Raw genomic sequence first — 22,503 nt, 5'->3', positions numbered from 1 at the left:
TACATTTTGCTCTGCTTTATGGTAGCGCAACAGAAGTCGTGTTTTACTCTGAGGATCACCTCCTTTGCTGGGGTACTTCCATTACCCTATCTAAAAAGTAGCTCCCTCCAAAAATAAAATGGGAGCCAGCCTCTCTTTTTCAATAAGTCAGATATGCTGGAACAGGATACAAGCACGCATTCATTAATCCCATCTAATACATTTGTTTCTAGTTTAGATCCATTCAAAATGCGACCCAGTGAGGACATCTGTCTTATTTTCCAACAGTAGGTTAAAAGAAACAAATCCTGCTGACTCTGTGGGAGGGAAGCAGATAAATGGGAGCTGGATGCAAGAAGTGGACTTCCAGAAGCTTTCATCCATGACCAGCTAATGGGACTCAGCACTGAGAAAACATACAACAGTCTACTCCATGTTCTGCCAGGGCAATCAAGGAGGTGGACACCACCCTCTCCAGGAGGTAGCTGTCACCAAGGCTCATATCATATATGCCCCCAGACACATTCTGTGAGCTCCCTGACAGTCTGCAATGTTGGGCAGGGGCTGGAGCCTTGCTTTAACACATTTTATTTGGCTAAAATATGGCTTAATTCCAATGTTGATGCCTTTAATATAATTTTAAAAGTAGAAAATAAGAGGGAAAGGTCCAGCAGACTTTTTTAAAAGCTCAGCATTGGATGACATCAACATTATTTCTTTATTTCTTTTCCCCTAAGTGCAATCAGCTTACAACTGACATGCTCCTGGAAACCTCCCTCCCTGGGATTTGGCAAAATGGTCTTGTCTGCTTGGGAGGCTGATTAGGTTCCTTGAGACAACCAAGACCAACGAATTCTCCAAAGCTTTCTAGGCATTGACTGGAAACAAGCTTTCCCACGCAGCTTTCAGTAGATACTATTTTATTACAACATCAGCAAAATTACTTGGGTAAGGTGAAGGTGGCTGAGCTCGGACAGTATGGCAGAACATGAATGCTGCAGAAAATAGCCTTCCTGGACACAGGACTCATCGCAGCTTGCAAAGTAGGTTTGTAGTGGCTCACAGAGGAAACCCTCTTCTCCAAGGGTGATTGGTGAGCTTTCCACACCAGCCACATCCTTCTCTTGTGTTTTGGCCACTGGTTTAAGTGGCAAGAAGCTAGCAGCTCTTGGGGCTCCACTATAGCTGCATCCCAAATAGAAGCTGGAGGTGGAGAATCATATGAAAATGATCTATTGAGAGGAGAAAAATAAACTTTCCTCACAAGAGTAATTGAGCTTAAAATATATAATGAACAAACTGGTTCTTCTTCATCTTCTTAACTGGATGCATGAGCTCGACTTCATAACAGAGGGCCTTCAAGCTTTGGTACAGATTTTCAGCCTGTTCTGTTTGCCATTAATACTGCAAGGGAGGCTGCAGGAGAGTGAGAGTGCGCACATGGGATGGGGATGGAGGGAAGAGAGAAGGACAGCACAGTGTAGGATACGATCTGAGTTTTGATGCTTTGCCGAAGTTGAGTGGTTTCTTCTATTTTTCTCCTCTTTCATCTGGCATTTTTATCTGCTTCATGTGTTCACCTTTAATAAAGGAAGCTGGGAGATACCATGCCAGAATTATGACACTAGAAAAGGGCAGGGAAGGGGTGGGGGAGAGCAAAAAATCTAAGCGAAGTTTCTGTTCTGGAGAGAAAGCAGGACTTTATCAAAATATTAGCAGAGTGACAGCTGGTGCAAATTAGCATTACTTGATCTGGGTGAGAGTTTTTCATTTACCCTGTGCTTTTTGTCTTTTTCTGGGCTGCACATGGCCTTTCCCCAAGTGCAAAGATTTTGGCCACCAAGATTAATCTGCTCTTTTCCTTCAATGTGAGATGAGGCCAGTTCCGCCACCATTTCTGAAGCCCTGCAATGTCTTAGTCTCTTCAAAAGCCCAACTGTTCTGGATTGAGGCAAGAACCATGTATCAGTAAGTGGCCCATCTGTATAGGCTCGTTAAAACTTATTGGATAATGAGAGATTAAGGGTCATGAGAACTAAAAATGTGTTGTGCAGATGCTCATTTAACCAGACAGTGCAGCTAGAGTGCCTGCATTCTAATTGTTGGTTCTCAAATGCAGCAGTGCTAGGTTGGGACAGACCCTCAAAATGCTTGAGAAGTCCAGTCACAAATCCTCTGCACATTTGCAAGAGATGCTTCTGCATCCTGGATTCCAGTCTGGTGCCAGGCCTTTGAGGAGTGATTGCTCATTCATAGGTTAGTGTTTTTAGGAATATTATACCTGAATGTATAAAGTATAATCATCTCCCAAAAACAGAGGATAAATATCAGGCTGGGAACCTCTGAGCTTGAGGACTGATAAAATGGGAATTGCTCTGAAGTGTTTGGTCTGTCTCAGGTCAGCAAAGGCTGAAACAGCACCTGTCTTAGGTGGAAGTTATTTTGTGCATCCACAAGAGTCCCAAAAAAATCATTTCCTCTGGGAGCTACAGGGACAGCCAGGGCAGCTTTTTTTCAACAATATCAGTATGTGAGAGCTAAAGGATGGAGGATGTGCTGTATAACAGATTTACAGTTAGACTTGGGGCTCTAATGCCTCTCTCCAAGTAGCCTTGTGAGAGCTCTGAAATTATTCCCTATTTGTCTGGAGAGAAGGCTGGTCTTGTGCTCAGCATGCAGACCTGGTACTCAGGAAGCCTTGTTCCTACACTTACTTCTGCCACAGGCTGCTTGTGTGAGCCTGAGGAAGTCATTTAAATTTGCAAAGAGGGGGAAATGACTGCCTTCCTGGGCTCCTGGGGGAGTAAATTCAGAGTGTCTGCATGCATGGGGGATATTTTAAATCGATAGAGTCCAAACCCTGCAGGGCAGGATTGCTTTTGATGTGTATTTGTACAATGCTTGGCACAGAGGAGCCTGAATCTCAAACTCCCAGCTGGAGTCTCAGTGCCAAAAGACCTGCATCAAGCCAGGCTTGGGGGGCTTCTTCATGAAGGTACTTCTCTGGAAACACCATGCAAACCTCTGCCAGAAGCCTCCAGTGGCTTTCTATTCCAGGCCTTCTTATAAAATCCTGTCATCTCTGAAGCTACATTTCGCCCTGTTTTAATCAGCCCATTTCCTGCTGCTGTGTGATTGGGGGAACTGATCTCACACAGTGTAGACCCAGCTTCCTTCAAGTATTTCTGTAAATGCCTTGAATTTTCAGACCTGAGTTCCCAGAGCATCCCCTCTCCTCATGTCATCCCTCCATCCTCCCTATGCTTGCTCCTTAGAAGCCTTCATCTGGTTTTTGAAGCATAACTGTATGTATCCAGCACTCTTTGGTCCCTCTGGGGATCCCAGACCTATTTTTAAGCATATCTGTTCCTGAAAGATGCAAACATTAAGGCTGTGCACAAAAAGTGCTGCTGTCTTCAGCAATAACCCTGCAGGCTGCCAGCTGGCTGGACAGGGCGTGTATTTCTGTCAAGCAGGGGTGCCTTGACAATGAGAAACAAAAGGACCGCTGGGAAAGGTGAAATTTCCAGGAAAATTTCTACCTGCCAAGTGATCCTTTTTTGCTCTTGCATGTATCTTAATCAATTGTTTTGTTTGTTTGCCCTGGAAGTCCATCTGCAAAAGGTGAAGGAAAGAAAAACAATTCCCACCACCACCCCAATAAAACAGACCTAAGTGTTAAAACAGAATCTGCAAGGTAAAACACTGGGACGTGTAAGTGGGAGAAGGCCTGGCAAGAGATTTTGTTCTCTGGTTCTGCCTGGAGGCTTTTCCCTTTAGAGCCCGTTGAAGGCCAATGGGGAAATGATTCCAATTCCAGGCTTTCTAGCTTCCACGCTAATTTAACCTGAACCATTTCCTCCTCTCTGAGAGGGAAGCAGGGATGAGGTTTGCAGATTCAAAGGGGGTGGGGGGAACTGAAAATGATATCAGCAGTTTTATGGCCATTTCTTTTCTTGGCAGGACATGAGGGAGAACGTCTCCCAGCCTCTAGGACAGAAGGTGGAAGAATGCAAAAGCTGAAACATTTTTCAGTTTGTCCTGATTATCCTTCCTCCCCCACCACTTTTATTAGGGTTCATAAATTCATTCTCAGAGCACATATTCCCCTATACATTTTAACCCTTAATAGCACAGGGGGTTACTAAGTCTGAGAGGCTGATGGCTGTCCAAGAAAACCCACCCTTCCCCATCAATGCTGACTCCGAAGGCCATGTCAGGCAAGCGTGTGGTGTCGTCTCCAGCCAGAGACAACGGAAATCACTAGGAAAAAGTGGGTCTGAGGAAAATGCTTACATTGCACCTCTTTTTTGTCGTCTCTGCCTCACAGTTGTGTGTGTGTTTGTCTCTCATCTCCTCGCGTTTGCCTGTGCATGTACTTTGCTTAGCTATGCCCAATTGAGTAGAGGTGGCTGGTAGGGAGCCCAGAGGCAACATTGCATTAACTGTAGTCAGCAAACTCTTCCCACTGGAGAGTGCTGTCCCATGCTCCCATAACAGAGTTTCTGCATTTCAGGCTCAGGTCTTCCTTGCATAGAGCCTGGCTTCCCTTTCCATGCTTCTAGGCATCTAGAAAAGGCACCTGTGAGACCCTCCCCTCTTAACGGGACTTTCAGTATTTCTCCCTTGCAGTTGGTGGGAGCATCCCTGTTTGACAGAAGCCCTGCAAAGAATAGGGCCTATGTTTCCCACCTCCCCTGAACCTGCTGGCCAGTGGTACATCCTTGGCTTTAAAACCTCTGTGTGACATTGCAGGCCCTGTTCTCAGAACTGCCACCAACTCCCCATGCAGCCTTCCATATCTCACTTAACTGGATTCAGTTTTCCATGCAAAGAAAGGGGGAAAAGGAGTAGTAAAGCTGCCTTGCTGCTGCTATTGTTCTGATGTATCCATTTACACCCACAGCATTTGTAGAGAGGGATATCTCTGTGTTTTTCCAGTTTTGAGTGTAATGAGGCTGAGTGTTCAGGGCACAACTGTAATATAAACAGCAACCCTACTAACGGAGTGAAATCAATAGGCAAAGATATGACTGAGGAATATGATAGTGTCTCAGAGGAATTTCAGTGCAATAATTTCAGTGCTGTGCTCTCTCAGAATGGCAGAAGATCAGCGGAAAATTCCACAATCAGAGCACAGTGCCGTAGAATGGTGCCCTCTTACAATGAATAGCTGCTGAAGTACTAGCAACCCTTTTGGCAAGAGCATTTTCTCTGTAGCAAGCCAAAATATATCCAATAATACAGGAGAGTCCCATAAAGCACAGTGTAGTAGGAACGTGTTAAACTGATAACCTGCTGTACCAGCAGGCTGGTTCGCTAAAAGAGAGCAGTGATATTTAATGAAATACTTTATAACTGGTGTTCATTAGGCAAACTTATCCTGGTATCAAGTTCTTCATTTTTCATGGGAGTCTGTGTGTGCATGGGAAGTTTAATCCCTTAATAAATTTATTCCTTTCCTTAAGCTGCTCCTATAAACTGGCTTTATTTTGAGCTCTGGCCCTCATTTACTTTGTTGTTATGATGCTCAGAGAGGGATTTGTGTTGTGGGGAACTCTCCTGATTTTGTTTCTCCTCTGGTTTCCGGAACAGTATGCCAAGCCATACAAAGTACTGCTGTGAAATGAATGTCTCATGTAAGCACTCGCTAAAATTGTAAAAAAAATTTTTCACTGAAATAATGTATTTGTTTAATTTTCTCACTGATACAGAGCTCTRTTGCCTGGGTGTATTTCTTGGTCTGGAGACCATCAGCTTGACCCTGAAGATAGTAGCCCACAGTGTACTCTCAATGAACTTCTGTAGGCCGTACGCACTTCACAAACCAGTTGCATTCCTAGGCTGGCATCTCTCTGCACCCACTGAGCCATTCTCAGTATGGGGCTGCCCTCCCTGCTGTTTATCTGGATCTGCTCTGCGGTCCTTGAGTGGACAGCCCTGACAGGCACCAGCCCTAAGCTGGCAGTTTCTGCAATGGACACCACCCCATTTTCCTGGTCAGGGCTTAGATCAGCCTAGAAATGGGGTGATTTGAGTCCAGTTTTTGCAACTATAGCCCTTTCCCTGGCAATTGACTCTGTTGTTTTTTTCCAAGAGGACATCAGGCATTAGGAATTGCTGATTTGCATGGCGTTAAAAAACATACCTGGAAAAAGCCTGCTCCCAGTTATACTGGTTCAGAGGGATGGAATTAGTTTGTATGCAGAAGCTTTTGGTACATTATTTACTTGGCATATACTGCAAAGGAAGAGAAAGTCAGAAAAGTACAGCGGTAAGCTATGTTGCTTTGGAACAAAATATTTACATTTTTCCTCATTTCCCATAAGGCATTAGCACTTTTCCAAATGTGACATAGGAGAAGCAAGTGCTCAGTGGTCTGTGGATCTAACATTTCCTTAAGTACCATGACATATATGTATATGTGTATACACAAACACACAAGATATTTTAGTTCTACTATTTAAATTAAGAGTGGGATACCCTTTAGCACTGTGTTTCTCAGCATATGTATTCTTATATTCACTTATTCTTTGTTTCTGCCAGTGCCTAAATTGGGAATACTAAACAGCCACAAATATGTAGCTAGTGGAGACACAGGAATTCATTTGGAAGGAGAGAATTTTGATCTCAATTTGATATGTTTACAAGAGAAGGAGTCATTACAGCTGGAGGAGAGGAGATTTCTGTGGTGGTATCTGTCTGTAATATGTATTATGGCCCTGTTTTCACAAGTGCCTCAGGGCAAAACTGAAAGTTTTAAATGGAAAATAGAAAGTAGTTTCAGTGCCACATCAGGGATATACGTATGTGTATATGTATATACATACATGTACATATATATAGGAAACACCTGTCTGCACGATGTTGACACTGTTTTTATGTTTTGCACTTCAGCGGCTGCAACAAAATGCCCAGGAGAAGGTAAGTGGGAGCCTCCAGAAAACCCAGCATGCCCATGATATGGTCCCTACACGCCAGGCAGGGTGAGCCTGACTCTTGGCCAGCGTTGTAGCTAAGCACACAATGGAAGCACTGTGCGCGGGGAGCCCTACTGTACTTAGAAGAATAATAGTCACTAGAGCGAGTTTCCACATTGCGGTGAACCTGGTGATTGGATCAAGTATGAGCCAAAGGGATCAAGGTTAACTCCTCCAGGGGCAGGAAGGTGGCCGAGGAGGGCTCTAACCTGCTGAACGCTCATTGTGTAACTGTCGACATGAGCTACACAAAGTCTGCCTGTCGTCACCCAGCGGGTGCCACAATGAGCAACGAGGTGACAGCAGCTGAGAGCAGGGTGGGAGTAGCAAGGGGGGCTGGAGAATAACAGGCAACCAATTTGGTCCTGGGGAGCAGAGGAGAGGGAAATTCAACACAAATGCAAGTGTTTTGCCTTCTAAATCACCTTAGCTCTCTGCAGCTAAAATGCTGCTCTGGCTTGGGAGCCTGGCAGCCTGATGCTTTTGGGGAGGCTGTGTGCTTCTCTGCTTCAAGTGTAGCAACTCATAACTCTTCTCATGTTGCTCTGACTCTGAAGGCATCCGTTTTTCTGAAAAGCTGTGCTATATCTCTTTGATATCCTTATCACTCACTTTTCGAGCCTAGTTATAGGCCACTCCAGAACCTATCGAGCATTAACAACATGTGACTTGCACCACCAATGGGTTCCTCAGGAGAGCCTCTGGGGTCAGGCTCTCCTGCCTATGTGTTCCCACCTCCAACAAGGACTAGGCTTATGGGGAGGACCACCCTCGTGCTCAGGCATAACTCCCAAACTCATCCTGTTTTGGCAGCAGGCTTCTACCCCTATCCAGTTGGGGAATGATTATCCAGGCTTCAGGATATCTCAGCAGCTCTCTGCCATTTTGGCGTGCCCTGGATGCATTAAACTTGTTGCATGTCTGAGCATGGAACCTGTCTGCAAGCTTGCAAGATGCCTGGGATACATCAGGCTTGTAAGGATGCCCAGATGCATTGTGTTTGTAGGCACAGGACACCCCTTGGTCAGGAAAGCTGTGCCATGCCGTGACAGGACCTTTGTTGACAGAGCTGGATTCAGGGAGTGAGACAGAGTCGATGGAGCTAGGTTTTGGGGAGGCATTTGACTAGTTGTTGTCATTTAGAGTTTTTTGCAGCCAGGGAGAATAGCACCATAATATCCATCAAGGTAACAAGCTTGGTAAAGAGGGAAAATTATTCCAGCGTACCCCACTTCAGAAAAGAAATGAAGCTCAAGGAGAATGTACAGAGAGCTAGGAAGCATGTTTGTGGAGGAAGGAGGGACAGAAGTGGAGCTGTTTCACCTGCCTGGGACCTGTACCAGCATCTGTACTATCAGGCACTGAGACCACATGTGCAGCTGTCATAGCTGAGCTTTGGTTAGCTAATTTTCAAGGAGAGCTGCATGAAATGTGTAACCAAGCTGAGTCTCCTGCATTTATATCCATTGACTTAGAGCTCTGAAGTTGCCTCTTCAAACTCAGGTCAATTAGACCATGTAGAGATGACACAGCCAGGCCTTACATTTGCTGCTCTTTAGGAAAATGCACAGGGATTTGACCCAAGGTTTTATTCACTGTTCAAAAACTTGAAAAGTCCATGCAAAAGCAGTTTGTCCTGAAATACACTGAACTGGAATATTTGCTGTTAAAAAGCAATGATCACTTTGGAAATTAAAGGGAAAGGATGTCCTTGAGAAAAACTTGCCTTTCTATGGTCTTTCTATACCCATACCAAATGAAATTTATGTTCTTAATCCCATTTTAAAGTTGGAGCTTTAAAGCATCAAGATTTGCAGTCCTCTGTATTTTGTCTGTACCTCAGTTGCTGTGAGGGTATAAAGGAACCACAGTTTCTCAGTGTGGGTTACACTGTCTTTGCCCATTTCTATTTATGCAGTATACCTAAATATTTCCTTACCTCCAGTCCACAGCAGGAAATGTGTAGACCAGGAGAAAAATGTGATTCAGAGACTGGGCAAATGTCTGATGTGACTTTTTTCAGTCACACATGTATCCCCAGTTCTGTATGAGAAAGAGTAAGCAGTGGAAATGGATCCTAGCGAGAAGTCAGGGTGGGTGGTAAAGGTGCTGCTGAATGGTGAGCACAGTAATCCCATCAGTCAGCATGTCTGTGTGAGTCTGAACATGCACACTCACACTCATGTAAAGACCCTGGGAAGCTGATGGTAATAAAGATGCAGAGTGGGAACAGTCTGCGAACCTCACTTGATTTTTTTCCTGTAGGTTTTTAAAAACGTCAAGTTCTCTTTTGTGTCTTTTGGCAATAAAAGCATCAAGACACAGTCATCTCAGCATTATCGTCAGCCTAAAGTTGTTGAGTCTCTCATATATTATCCACCAGAATAATAAAACATTGGCAGTGAAGCAAAAAGAAGATATTCATGACTCTCAAACTGGACACTGACTCTCCAGCTGTTATTGTTTCCTTTGTCCCAGGAAGAAGTCCCATTGATACTATAATTTTATTTCCTAGTCTGGTATCACATGCAAAAGTTTTTTTTTTGAGAGAGAGTGGGTTTCAAGGTGTTAGTCAATCTGAGGCATTGTGGGGTGATACAGTTCATTGATCATGCAGTGAATTATGATGGACACACTGCTCTGGACATGATTCAGCTTTCTTTGAAAGGGAATTCCATCTCTCCTGGGAATGCCTGAAAGTCAGATGCCCTGCTGGTAGTGAGTGATTTGTATGTCACAGCTCTACCTCCAGCTATATATAGCACATTCCCCCATGTTTAATGCTGTGGCTTTCAACCCTCAATACACAGGGAAGAGGAATACCTGGACTGATGAATTGTCCCCAAAGCAGGTGAGATTTATTTGGTATGGAGATAAGTATTTGGGGGAGAGGAACAATGGCTAAGGAGTTCTCTCTTCTGCACTTCCAGCTGCCTGTATGGTTCAAGATGGGAACTTGCCATCAGGTGCTGCTGCCTGCTTGGGCTCAAAGCAATAGGATATAGGGACAAAACTCATTCCAACCCAGGATGAGCCATTCAGCCCCTGTGCTGCTCTCAGAGAGTACAGCCCTTCTCTCTCTCCCCAGGGCAAACACTGTGATGAAAACAGAAAATTTTGTTGAGTTCATGGGACTCTCAAGAGGGCCAGAGATGCTAGACTGTCTTAGCAGGGAACACAGCTAGAGTGCCTCTGCCTTTGCACTTTTCTTCCCTGGTAACTTTTGCCTGCCAAGCTCAGGTGCTGCAGGTCTCCCCAGCAGCTGCTGCCCCATGCAGTCAGCTCGGGGCACCAGCCCAAGACTCAGGCCCCTTGGGCTCCCTCCAAGTCTAGCACTGCAGGTTCGAGCCCAGCTCTCACTTGCCAGCGCAGGCAGGCACCCTCCCAGCACCATATCCCTTCCACTCAGCCAGCTCTTCCCAGCACCTTCCTTTTGGCCCACCACTAATTCCTCTTCCTTTTTTGTGTCCACACAGACCCTCTCTCTGTCTCTTCCCACTACCTTTCCCCCATCCTGCACTCAAACAGCCCATGGCACAGCACCCACCATCTGAACCTATGCCTCCCCCCTGCTTCCCTGGGCAGCAGTTGCAAAAGATCAAAGCATATGGCAAAAACAGCAAACAGGGAAGAACTCGTGGATTTGACATCTGGAGGCCAGAAACTGCTCCTGCTTTTGAGTAGGCAAGAGGTGAAGGAGGAAGGGTAAAAAATGGGTTCACGGTCTCTTATTTTTTACTAGGATTAAAAACTTCTTATAAAGTTATATGATTTGCTGTTACTTGAGATAACATTGTCTTAGGCCTCTGCAAGACCCCAAATTCAGAAGTAAGGATGCTAGCAGTGCTTTAAAAATAAAGACAAGTATTTTCTGACAGTTGAAATACTGATTTATCTATGACGCATCATCTGACAACCTTATTTTTATTCCATGGGGTGTTAGGAGGCACCTGGGAAATGTCTGTGTTATTTGTCTGAATAAAACATGTGCTATTTCCTTTTGAGGCTGGAGGTTTTCAGCTATAAGTCTCAGAACCCGCTCCAAACCCAAAGGGATGTCAATGTCAGAGCCCAGTTTTTCCATGCCTTTCAAATCTCAGCTAGCTCTCCCAAATGCCTTTACAAAGTCCAACCTCTGGATAATACTGCTAATACACGTGATTAAAAATCACACCTGGATTTCACCAAATCAGAATGAGGCTTAAAAATCAGGAGTTTTTCATAAAGTTACCAATGAATTTAACTGTGCGGCAGTGTTAAAGTACATTGCAATATAGGGCTTACTCCATATGGGGAGTGAAGTGGGAAAAGTAGGTTACCTAAATACATATATCTGAGTGGAATGAAAATCACTAGAGACAGCATAGCATGGAATTTTCTGGTGAAACCATTTACCACAAAAAAATGCAATTTACAGTGGATGATTTGCATCCAGTGAGATGAATAATTCTGGCCACAGGAGAAGAAGCTGTGAATGTGTGGGAGGAAAGGTGGTAATGAAAAAAGACAGTTTTAATTGGTTTTCTTTTAAAAACGAGGCCCAAGAAGTAAGCAGAACACTTCATTTTGGGTCAAACAGATCCAAAGCAGGTTGGAGTTCTTGGCTGGCTTTTTCCTTTTTTTTTTCCTTTTCCTTAGCTGTTCATTCTGTTGAGCCCCAAATGTTTTGTGGCCCACAGCACTGGGAGCTTTCGAACTCTCTGTTCATCCTTCTAAACTTCACTACTGTAATTGCTTGCCCCCAGCTGCCTGGATGTAGGATCACTGAATGTCTCCCGCTCTTTTACCCAGTGTTGAAATAACTTTTCTCCTCTTCCAGTTTTGCCTTCCAATCACTAAAATGGAAAATAGCCCTCATGCGGATGGGCTTGACCTAATGTTTTTGGCAGTGTCTTTTTCCACCTAGAAGTAGCGTTGCTGCTGCCAGCCTCAGTGTAGAGTACCAGACATGTGGCTCATGATGATGCAAAATCCTACCAGGTTGCTTATTAAGTGGTTGCATTGTGCTCTTTTCATTAGGACAGTGAGTAATTATCTCCTAGTGATCTAATGAATCCCGCTTGCTCATCACCCATTGAATACCAAGAAATCAGAGAATTAAGCAACACTCGAACTCTTTAGAAAGGATAGGAAAAAAAAAATCAGGTGAACAGAAATGAGCGTGCAAGTGATGGAGGTTGGACTGGGCAGGAACGAGAGAAGAAAAAAAGGCAAAGACTGCTGTTTGCAGTGGTAAGTGCGGACAGGATGATAGCTGCTTTCATGTGAAACTGGAGCTATGTCCAGGAATGATATATGCACGGATATAGCTTTCAATCAGGATGATGTAAACACTGCTGCAGATTTTTTTGACCAGTCTGTTTGGGAAACGTGATGGATTAAATATGACAAACAAGATTCCTGGACGTTTATTTATCCGTCTTTTCATTTGTGCCAGTTTCATGTTAGGCAAGGCTCTGGCTACCAGACCAATACTAAGCCTTGGGGGCAGGCAAGGCTGGGGGAAGGGAGCCGCAAAGAGAGTGTTTTCCAAGCCTCATCTAATTTAAAGCATCTTTTGCTGAGTGGTGCAGCGAAGAGGATGTGGCTAACACAAATAAAAAAATCATAAAGGGATCAAAGTGTGTGTGCAAATTCATTCCTTGTGGCAGGAGCTCTGCCAGTTTGCTTGCTTGTTTGCTACTTTTTTTTAACCCCCTCCCCAACTCTCCCAAAGAGGGGTGAGCACTTGCATGTCAGAATTTCTTCTGGATTTCATAATGGTTTCAGCATTGATGTATGGCTGGGATGACACCAGAGCCTGTACATTGTGCATGAGATCTGAACCACTTCCCCCAGTTCCATGGTTACACATGAAACAGTTGCATGAACCCAATCTATTTATAAGCAGTTCAAAGGCATCACAAATGTGGGTGGATGCTGGATTGAAGTGCCAGGCCACCAGGAAGTTCTCTAACACTTGCAAGAACCTGACGTTACCCCAGAGCCAGAAAGATTCCTGGAGGGGTGGAAGGTGAGGAAAGTTGTTTTAAAAAGAAAAAAAGAAAAAAGAAAAAACTCTTTGGAACTACCATGACAGTGCAAGCCAAAACAATTTGGGTGATTTGGGATCTTATGAAGGTGCTCAGGTCAAAAGGCATTATAATAACTGAGTGGGTAGAACTAATACTGTATGGTAAATCTCATTGCAAAGGTAAATCTCTTTGCAAAGGAAAGTGGTGCTGGAAAGCACAAGGCAGATAAGAAAGAGACTTACATCAGGTGTGAGAATATGGCCCAAGAAAATCTGCAGAGTTCACTTTACTACTGAAATTAACATTGTTATTCATATGCAAGCTGTGGTGGGAGATTCCCACCTGTATGTTCTACTGACAAATGGCAGAAAAGAGTCAATGCTACACCCGCAGTTTAACATCTCTGTGATTTGTAGTCCAGGAGTCAGAGCCAGAGCTAACCCCTATGGCAAGGATTGATTTTACAGGGCAGTCATAGATCTGCTGGAGGACCTCAATGGACTGCAACAGGAGCAGTCCCAAGCTCTGGCCTCTCCATCAATTGATGCACACTGTGTCCTGATTGGACGATGTCCTAGTCTGCATAAGGTTTGGAAGAGCTCTGCTATGGGAGGGGACCTGGGACCCCAAAGACCCCCACTACAGGTGCCTTCCCCATCTCTTGGCTTGCACTAGCTGTCCTGCTCTCTTCTGACCCAGCTATGCAGGTATACACACTGGGAGAGAAGATATTTCCCTTCAAGGCAGTCACTGATGCCACTGAGTCTCTGGCTACTGCCTGGTCCCAAGCCAGTTTAGCAAACCCAGTACTGCTCTGGAAAGCACACAGCACAGCAAGGCTGTAGCTATGCTTCCTACAGGAGCGCTGGCCCGCTAGAATAACATCCGCAGAGAACAAAGAGTAAAAGTCTGGGCAAATCTAATGCCGGAAAAGAGTCATTCTGAAAACTGAAGGGAACATGCCTTTAAAAATCCTGTGGCATTTATAATGAAAAATAAACATTCATTTGCATCTGTATAGGAAGAAAAAGAAAATGAAGTCAAAGCACAAGGTCTTGTTCTTATATTCTAGGAATTTTCTCCATTGAAGATTGTCAAATATTGCATGCCAACACTTGGGAGAATGACAACAGAGTCTTTAAGTGCAATGAATCAAAGTGCAAGAGTAAATTTTTATGGAACCCATACTGCTATTCTTAGAAATCATCCAGAATCAAAAAATAAACAATTCATCAGGAAAAGAAATGTTCAGACTTGCAGGGGAGATTAACTCTCATCTGAGTGGAAACAAAACCTCAAATGGGCCACATCTCTACTCCCACACTTAGTTAATTGCAGCATTGTTCAAGGGCAGAATCAAGTGGTTGGAAATATGCAGCGTCGGATAGGGTCAACGATGTCTTAAAAGTCAAAAGGCATTAGATTAGAGATGTTTTTCCCTCATGGCTGGTTCCTGAGATTTTGTTTTGTCCAGGTCTAGGATGGGAGTGTAACAACAGATGGACTGGGTGGCTCTGGGCAGAGGAAGAATTCAGAAAGTGTGCGGAAAAGAGATATGTGCACAACCTGAGATCAGGGGTCAGACTGTATAATTGCAGATGCTTAACAGATCAGTCTGAAACCTGTTATACCAGGAGCATTTCTGAGGGAAGACCGCTCTCTAATCAAGCAGATAGAGGCATAAAGAGATCCAGTCATTGTTGCATAATGAGTTCAGCCTGGAAGCGAGATACCCAGATTTAGGAAAGCCCTTGGCCAGACCGGCTAGAGATTTGGTGGATTCTTCAACACAGGATATCTGCAAGTGAAGATTCATTTTTTTCCCCCCTAAAATTAGTAAATCACAAGATAAGATTTTAATGCCAAACTACCAAGTGAAAACACACTACCTGTATCTCGCAAAAATAGTTGCTTTTAATGAATAGCATATGCCCATGCACTTCCACTGCATGGGAAAACACAAAGCAGATTGCCCCCAGCCTTGTCGGATTCTGGTTCTCCGTTCCCAGCCCAGAGTTGAAACTCTCAGTGTCAACACTCATGAGTCCGAGCCTGCTGGAGAGGGGTAGCTAGCTGTCTTAGCTGTGATGTGAATTTACATTGCATGTCGTCCTTCCTTGGCTTGCTCTTTTGTATGAAAACGAAGACATCTTGAGACCATAAGTGGGAAGGTCCTGCCACTGAAGGGTGACTTGGGAGTCCCGTGTAGATGAGAGGGCCTTCTGTTGATTTCTGCCACAAAGATTTTGGGGGAGAAAAAAGATACCTGCAGGCTCAAAAGTGAAGATGCTCATTGGCAAGTATAGTCATGTGTTACCATCTGGAGCTGCTCCAAAATGTGAACATCCACCGAATATTTTTTTCTGCAAACTGATTTGCCCTGAAAAAATCTTCATTTCACACAAGGTATTTCCTCCCCAGAGAAAAAGAAAAAGACAAAAAAATTTGCATTAAAAATAAAAAAAACAGGTTGGAAAATTGTATGGAAAATTAGTAAAATAATAATAATAAAAAAGGAAAAAACATTCACACAGAACAAGCACTAAGGGGCTAGATCTATCACATCTGTTACTTGCAGGTATATTCACAGTGATTTCTTTCTGGATTACACAAACACCAACAAAATCATTAAAAGTCAGTTCTTTACTTTTATTAGCAATAACCATGACTTGATGATTCAAACCACATTCAGTTCTCAGAAGGGAGATTTTGATCAAAGCATTTTTAAAAACAGATGAAGGATGTATTATAAAAGATGTTCATGCAATATGAGCCAGGAAGTGGAAAGGGCTGTCTAGGAGAAAAGCTGGGAATATACCAGAATATAAAAAAACCAAGCTGATAGTGCAGATAACCACATAAACAATGTCACAAGTCAAAGAAGGATTTACAGAGGCTATTTTTCTTAATTCCTAGGATGAAGAATTCAAGTATCACTTTAAAATGTGGTTGACTCAGTCAAGTTGTATGATCATTCAGTGAGTAGGTATTACTATTTTTACCTTGAATGTTTTCAGGAAGGTGACAACATCCTAGATGTGGCAAGACTGAGCAAGCATGACACAACCAGATTCTTCAGGATAGGACCTTTCCTTCTGAAATAAATACTTTTTTAGCCTTCACAGCCACAGCTCCCAAGGGCAAACAGAGTACAAACTGTCCTTAGTGTTTCTCATTTTCCTGAGCCGGTGAGACCTTCAAGTGATGATTGAAAGAGGGGAGCAGATGTCCTTGTATCACTCATCTAATGTAGGTGGTAATTTAACAGAAAAGCCTTTTTGATATGAGGAGGTCCTGGGAGCCAGTGGGGAAAGGAGATGGTGGGCGTGTGCAAAGTTGGAGGAGAGACAGTGAAAAAGAGATTAGGGGTGTGGAGGAGGAAAGAAGAGATGTGCAAAAATGACAGTAAAGAACTGCACATTTTCCTGCTGAGAGACTCCAGAGGAGACTCCAGCAGGCTGATGTGAAGTTCAGCTTTGCTAGCAGGGATCTGTTTATCCTTGTCTGGTGGGTGGCTGTTTTGAAACCATTTCCCTTCAGTATCCAAGGAATGCAATTAAACACAGAAACCTTCATTCTCATTTATTCTAATGACCTTTAACCCTTTCTTTGGCAATAGGGAAGATACTGAGTGTGTTGAATATCCCAACGCTAAATGGGCCTCACATTCCCTTCACCAAATGGCACTGTTATAAGGTTTCTGTGTACTCCAGTGTAGGCATATTTGCTCTAGCTTTAAATGCACTCGCTTAGGTCTCGGAAGAAGTCTAGCCATGGAGCTCAACACTGCCTAATTTACTCTGTCAAGAATACTTCTGAGACTGCCAAGAACTAGACAAAATTAATCTGCACTGAGCTCTGGGCTTTGCTCGAGTTCCTGAGCTGCCTTATTTATAGAGAGCTTGCATATCCCTGTGCTTGGTTGCACTCTGCTGTGTTGGTGATGAAATCCAAGTGTGGGGGCAGCCAGTTCCCATTGGAACATCAGTCTGACTATCCTCAGCACCATTCTTCTCCCTCTTCTTCTTTCTGGGAGGTTTGAGAAAGCTCCTGTTGGTGGAACAGTGTTGACCTAGAAAGTATTACAATGTCATGAAGATGAGATTTTTTTTTTTCCACATTGTGCCATTAGCAGCTGCTGCAACTTTACCTTTCTCCACAAATATTGACTGTGTTTGAGCAAATAAAAGTATCCACTGAAGCTATGAGTTGCAGCTTCACATACATGCACTTAGACCTGCCTTTCAGGGGGAAAGTCCCATCTAAATTATGTTTGGCTATTCCCTGGGACAGCAAATTCCCACTTCTACATTTTCTCACTGTAAAAGCAGGACAGTGCCAGACAGAACAACCACTGTTGCTCCCCATGTCCAAGATCAGCCTGAGTTTTTAAACAAATGTGGCATTGCTCTGCAAGTGCTTCTGAGTCTATGTGCCAGAGGTAATGACTATGATAAACTAACTTTGATTTAAATCTCATCTCAAACACATTCTACATGTGACTACTTTAAACATCTATTTATTGCAGCCTAATTAAAATTAAAATACATTCAGAATACCTAAGGATGACAGAAAGCTGTTTGTTTTCTAAATCAGTGCTTTCTCTTGCAACTTTGTGGCTATCTGCACTGTCAAAGACAACAAGAATGATGGATCTGAGTGGGAGGTTTTGTCTTGCCCAGAAGTTTAATGCATAATCACAATTTTTTTTTTGAATTTGTGGGGATTTTAATCAATAAGACAATAATATTCAAAAGAAAACTACAACTTGAATAGCTACAACCTCAGTAGCTTCAAGCTGAAAATTGATCTGAAAAAATTCAGTTTTCAGTTACTGAAAATGAAAAAAAGTATGTCTGTTCTTAATAAGATGTTTGATTTTTTTATGCAAATGGACATCTTAGGTAATGTATGTATGAGGGAGGGGGATTTATTTTTTACTGAAAAGATTTTTCATTGCTGTGAAACCATTTTAACATGTTTCTGAAGATAACATTTTTTGGTGAGGCTCATATTTCAGTGAGCTTAAGACAAACCAACCCCTCCTTTCAATATCTCTAATCATCATCCATGCCAAGCTTTTCCAGCTGAGATGCTACCTTTTTCTTGATGCAATAATATTGCTCAGCAGATATTTTTTTCTACACTGCTATGCTGGCCATGCCCCCTGCACTACAAGTTGCCTAGAGTGAATCGCCAGAAGACAACTGTCCAAATGAATGTTTTTTTGACTCATTAGCAATTGAAAAGCAAACAAATCCAAGTCAGACCAGATTCTTTTTTTTTTTTTTTGTACCTCATCAAACCAAAACAAAATGATAGGAGTTCCAGGTAGAACAAACTACTTTGGTAAAACTTAACTTAAAAGAGAAGCACTGCCTTGCAGTTTTGAACAAGTAAAAATTACATTCAAAATCCAAAGCAAAGCAAAATAAGGACATTCAAAAAGCCAAATGAATGGAAAAGCCAAATTTCAAAAAAACATGTCAGAAGGAAAATTCTGAGTGTCCTCAGAATTTCTAAGAAACATTGTTCAACTAAGCTGTGTAGTGAAACTTAAGCAAATTTTTGCAAAATATTCTGAAGTTTCTAGAGCTGAGTATTTTCACCAAAAACCCCCCTCTGTCTAAAACAAAATGCTTGGCAAAACTTCTGTTGCATAGATCTAAGGCAGAGGGAGATGGACTGCGCTGGAGACTGTGTCTTCTAACTCTGCAGCCCAAGCGATGTGCTTTCATCACTACTCTCAAGAGGCTGACGTAGTTCTAGGACAAAAGCCAACAGCTTTATTTTACAGATGAATAAAATCTGACCATATTGTGCTTGTTTGTGAAATAGATGCACAACTGAACAATGCCTCACTGGTGACACTCTTGATTCGCTCTTGATAGCCCTGTACAACCCACACTGTGCTGACTACCACACTTGTTAAAGTCCTGTGTCTATTTAATAGCAGTTGTAGTTACCGTTTATACTGCAGTGATGCAGCTCAGCCAGGAGCCCAAGGAGGTACTACACAAATGCACAGTGGGTCTATGTCTTGAGCTGCTCATCAGCTAAACATGCAACATGCAGAAGGAATATTTATTATTAAACAGAGATCCTTCAAGTTCCTGAGGACAAGTGAGCCCGTGACAGAACAGAATGTGATCTGCTAATGTCCAAACATCTGCATGTAAAAGCATCTTTTTTTTTTCTAACCTGGAAACAAACGAGCAACATGTCAAATGCCATGTTGTAAAAAAAAAGAAGATCAGCTTTTCTTGCCTTTTCCCTCCTCCCCTTCCCCATTTCCATTTTCCTGCCACCTCTTGCAGAGTGAAGCTCAAAAGAGCAGGGCTCAGCTTTGCTCCCACAGCAGCCCCAGCACTCGGGTACACATGGTGCTGGTGCTTGGGAGATAGGGGGAAGAAACGATTGACATGCTTTCCTTCTTTCCTTCCTTCCTTCCTTCCTTCCTTCCTTTCTTCCTTCCTTTCTTTGTCTTTCTTTCTTTCTTTCTTTCTTTCTTTTTCATTTCTGCAATCCTTTCTTCTTGCGTTTGAGTGGTTGCTTGCTGGCTGGTTGGTTTTCTATACCCAGAGGGGTCTGACATCTCTGACAGGAATAAATTTTTGATTCAAAATTTCCCTTTTTTCAGATAAGTGGTTTTCCATTGAATATATTCTTTCTGAAGCGTCGCTTTCAATCAGTGACACCCCAGAGAAAAAACAGCAAGAACAAGCTTCTCCTGAGATTATCAGAGCTTTTTGAAGCCATGAACAGAACAGAAAGCTGATAAGGAAGTAGGTGTGTATGAGAAAGAGGAGGAAAGCATCTCCAGGATCTGCAGAGGGACAGGAAGATTTTCTGATCTGGTTAATCCACAACAGGAAGATCAGGGCAGTTTCATATTTCATTTGAGCTCCTTGCCCATTCCTGATTTACGCCGCAGATAGAGGGTCTGTTTTCTTTTAGGCACTAGCAGCAGAGTGGCCCTGCATTTCTCCATCCATCACGGCCTGGCATGGCACGCACATGGTGGGGCAGCCAGGGAGAGAAGCAAAGTCAGCCAATACACAGACTCCTGTGAATGCATTGCTGCCATTTGCGTTTTATTTGAAGAAATGATTAGAGTTTATTTTATTGCCAGGAAAGGCTGCCAGCCTTTATGATGACAAAATTGTTGAGTTTACTAGGAAGTTTATTTATATAGGCCTTGTAAGACAGACCCTGCTATGACAGACAGCAACAAAGATCTGGGCTTGCTGGATCTCCCCTGTCCCCAAAACTGTTCTGCCGCCATATTAACCCTTTACTCTGATACATTCTTACTAAAAAGGGGATTAAGAGCAAACATACTTATGAAATACTCTTTCCCCGTAGAGAAACTGGGTATTCAGACAGATTTGAGCAGGAGATCCAGACCTGAAGGAACAAGTGTGTCAGCACACCTCGGATGTTTGATGTTGTGGACCAACTGCTGGCATGAATAACTCACTTATGAGAATAGTATCTATGTCTTCCCAGGAGGAGATGTCCTTGGAGTGGCCATGACCTGCCTTGGGTCACATCCCCAGGACAACCAGTGCTACAAGAAGTCCTCTTTTCTCCCACTGCTGCCCCCACTGCACAAACAAAATCCACTGGACAGCTATTGTTACTAAAAAAAGCTGTTTCAGGGAAGGTAGAATCATTTCCTGAATTAAGGTTCAAAGTGACAATGAGTTTTAAGGAGAAAAATATGTTTTAAATTTTTTTTAGGTGTCAAAATGCTACACTTCAACATTTTAAAAATGAAAAGGTTCCACTTGGGAAGTTCTGGAACATTTTATTTTATCATTAATATTCATTCATCAGTATTATTTTTCATTTTAAAATTGACCTGACCTGTGGAGGCACCCAAGACTGACAGGAATGAATTAGAACAGAAGAGCTTTGTTTTACCTCAGCTCATTGTAATTTCTGTTTGTTTGTTTGTTTTGGAGAAAAAGAATACCCTGATTTCTGCTTCAGTTCAGACCTACCTTTCTTCTAATTGGCCTTGTGGCCATCAAACAAGAGAAATCCACCCTCTTTCCTCATCACTGTCTTCAGCACCACCTCAGTTCTACCACCTGGCCATGATAAAACCTTTTATTGCCCGGAGGTGATGGCAGGCAGTTATCCTCTACGGATGAGCGAAAGAAGAGGACCCAAAACATAATTTACAACTGTGTTACTCCTACAAAAGAGAGCTCTTTCTGTCTTTCCATTAACTCTTGCATCAATACCACATATGTGGTCGTGATATCCATTCCTTCGTTTCTGTTAACACCAGGTTCGAGATTCTAATACCAGCTTCTAACATTTTGAAGTTGTAGGCAGCTTTCAAACAGCTGCCATTTTTTAAAGAGAACCAGACCCAAACCTCCYTTCTTTTCTTTTTTCCTTAAAATGTGGAATTTCCCCTCCATAAAATTATACGGACATGTACTCAAGTGGGCAATGTTCAGCTCTCAACCAGAAACTCATTTGATGCTTCACAAGCTATCAGAGCTCAAAAACCCACAAGAAGACAAGCTTTCTGAGCTGGCTTTTAGATTGGGCTGTTTAGAGCATGCTCTTGTGCTGGGATGATCATAAAACCTTAAGAGCAGGGGCATTTTGTGCAGTGATCTCTGCAGCTGCCTTTTTCCTTCCACACTGTTGCAAAGTTGCACTGTTTATTAAGCAAGTGTCTGGGATTTCCAGGAAGATGAGTATAAATATATATATATATATAAATATATATATTTATATAAGTACATATACACATATACACATTCATTCCTCTTTTAAACACCTTTTCAATCGATTTTTCTGCAACATATGTGCATGTTCTGACTTTATAACAAAATTGTAAAAGGGCTCATTGCCCTTTGAGTAGGTAGAAAAACTAGGAATTTTGAAGTCTTGACCAGCTTTGTGTTTAGTATAAAGTTTGGCTACTTTAAACTCTATGCAGAGAATGGCCAATGTTTCACAAAGAGCAAAATATTAGCAAGAGAAAGAAATATTGGTGAAAAACAATGAGGGAACCTTTCTTCACCTTTTACCAGCTGTAGTTGGCATTTGTCCATATTACTCACTTACGGCTTCACAGGTTAAGACTTTATACCACATTACACCTGAAACTTAATCAAGTACTTAAAGTTAACGGTTTTGTTGAATCAGGGCATCTTTCTTTGAGGAGCTCAGTCTTCTAAAGGTGCTAAGCACTCTGGCTTCCATCCAGCAGAGCACTCAAACACCAGCTTACATTTCATTGTGCTCAAGAACAAATTTAAAATTAAGCATGTGCTTAAGTGCTTTGCCAAAGAGGAATAGGATTACTCACATACCAAAAGTTAAGCATGTGCTTAAGGTGCTTTCCTGGATTCAGGTTGGAACAATCAGGAAATAATGATGCTGTCTATGAGCAGATTTAAAAAAATAATAATAACTGAAAAAAAAGAGTCATCTGCTTGTTCTGATGGCAGCAGAGTCTTCCACCTGAAAGCAGTTTTATCTAACTCTGTCCAGATCCTGAG

Source organism: Apteryx rowi, unplaced genomic scaffold (genome assembly GCF_003343035.1).
Source record: "Apteryx rowi isolate R43461 unplaced genomic scaffold, aptRow1 scaffold_407, whole genome shotgun sequence".
In the NCBI taxonomy this organism is placed as follows: domain Eukaryota; kingdom Metazoa; phylum Chordata; class Aves; order Apterygiformes; family Apterygidae; genus Apteryx; species Apteryx rowi.
Note: the sequence above shows the minus strand (reverse complement) of the source record.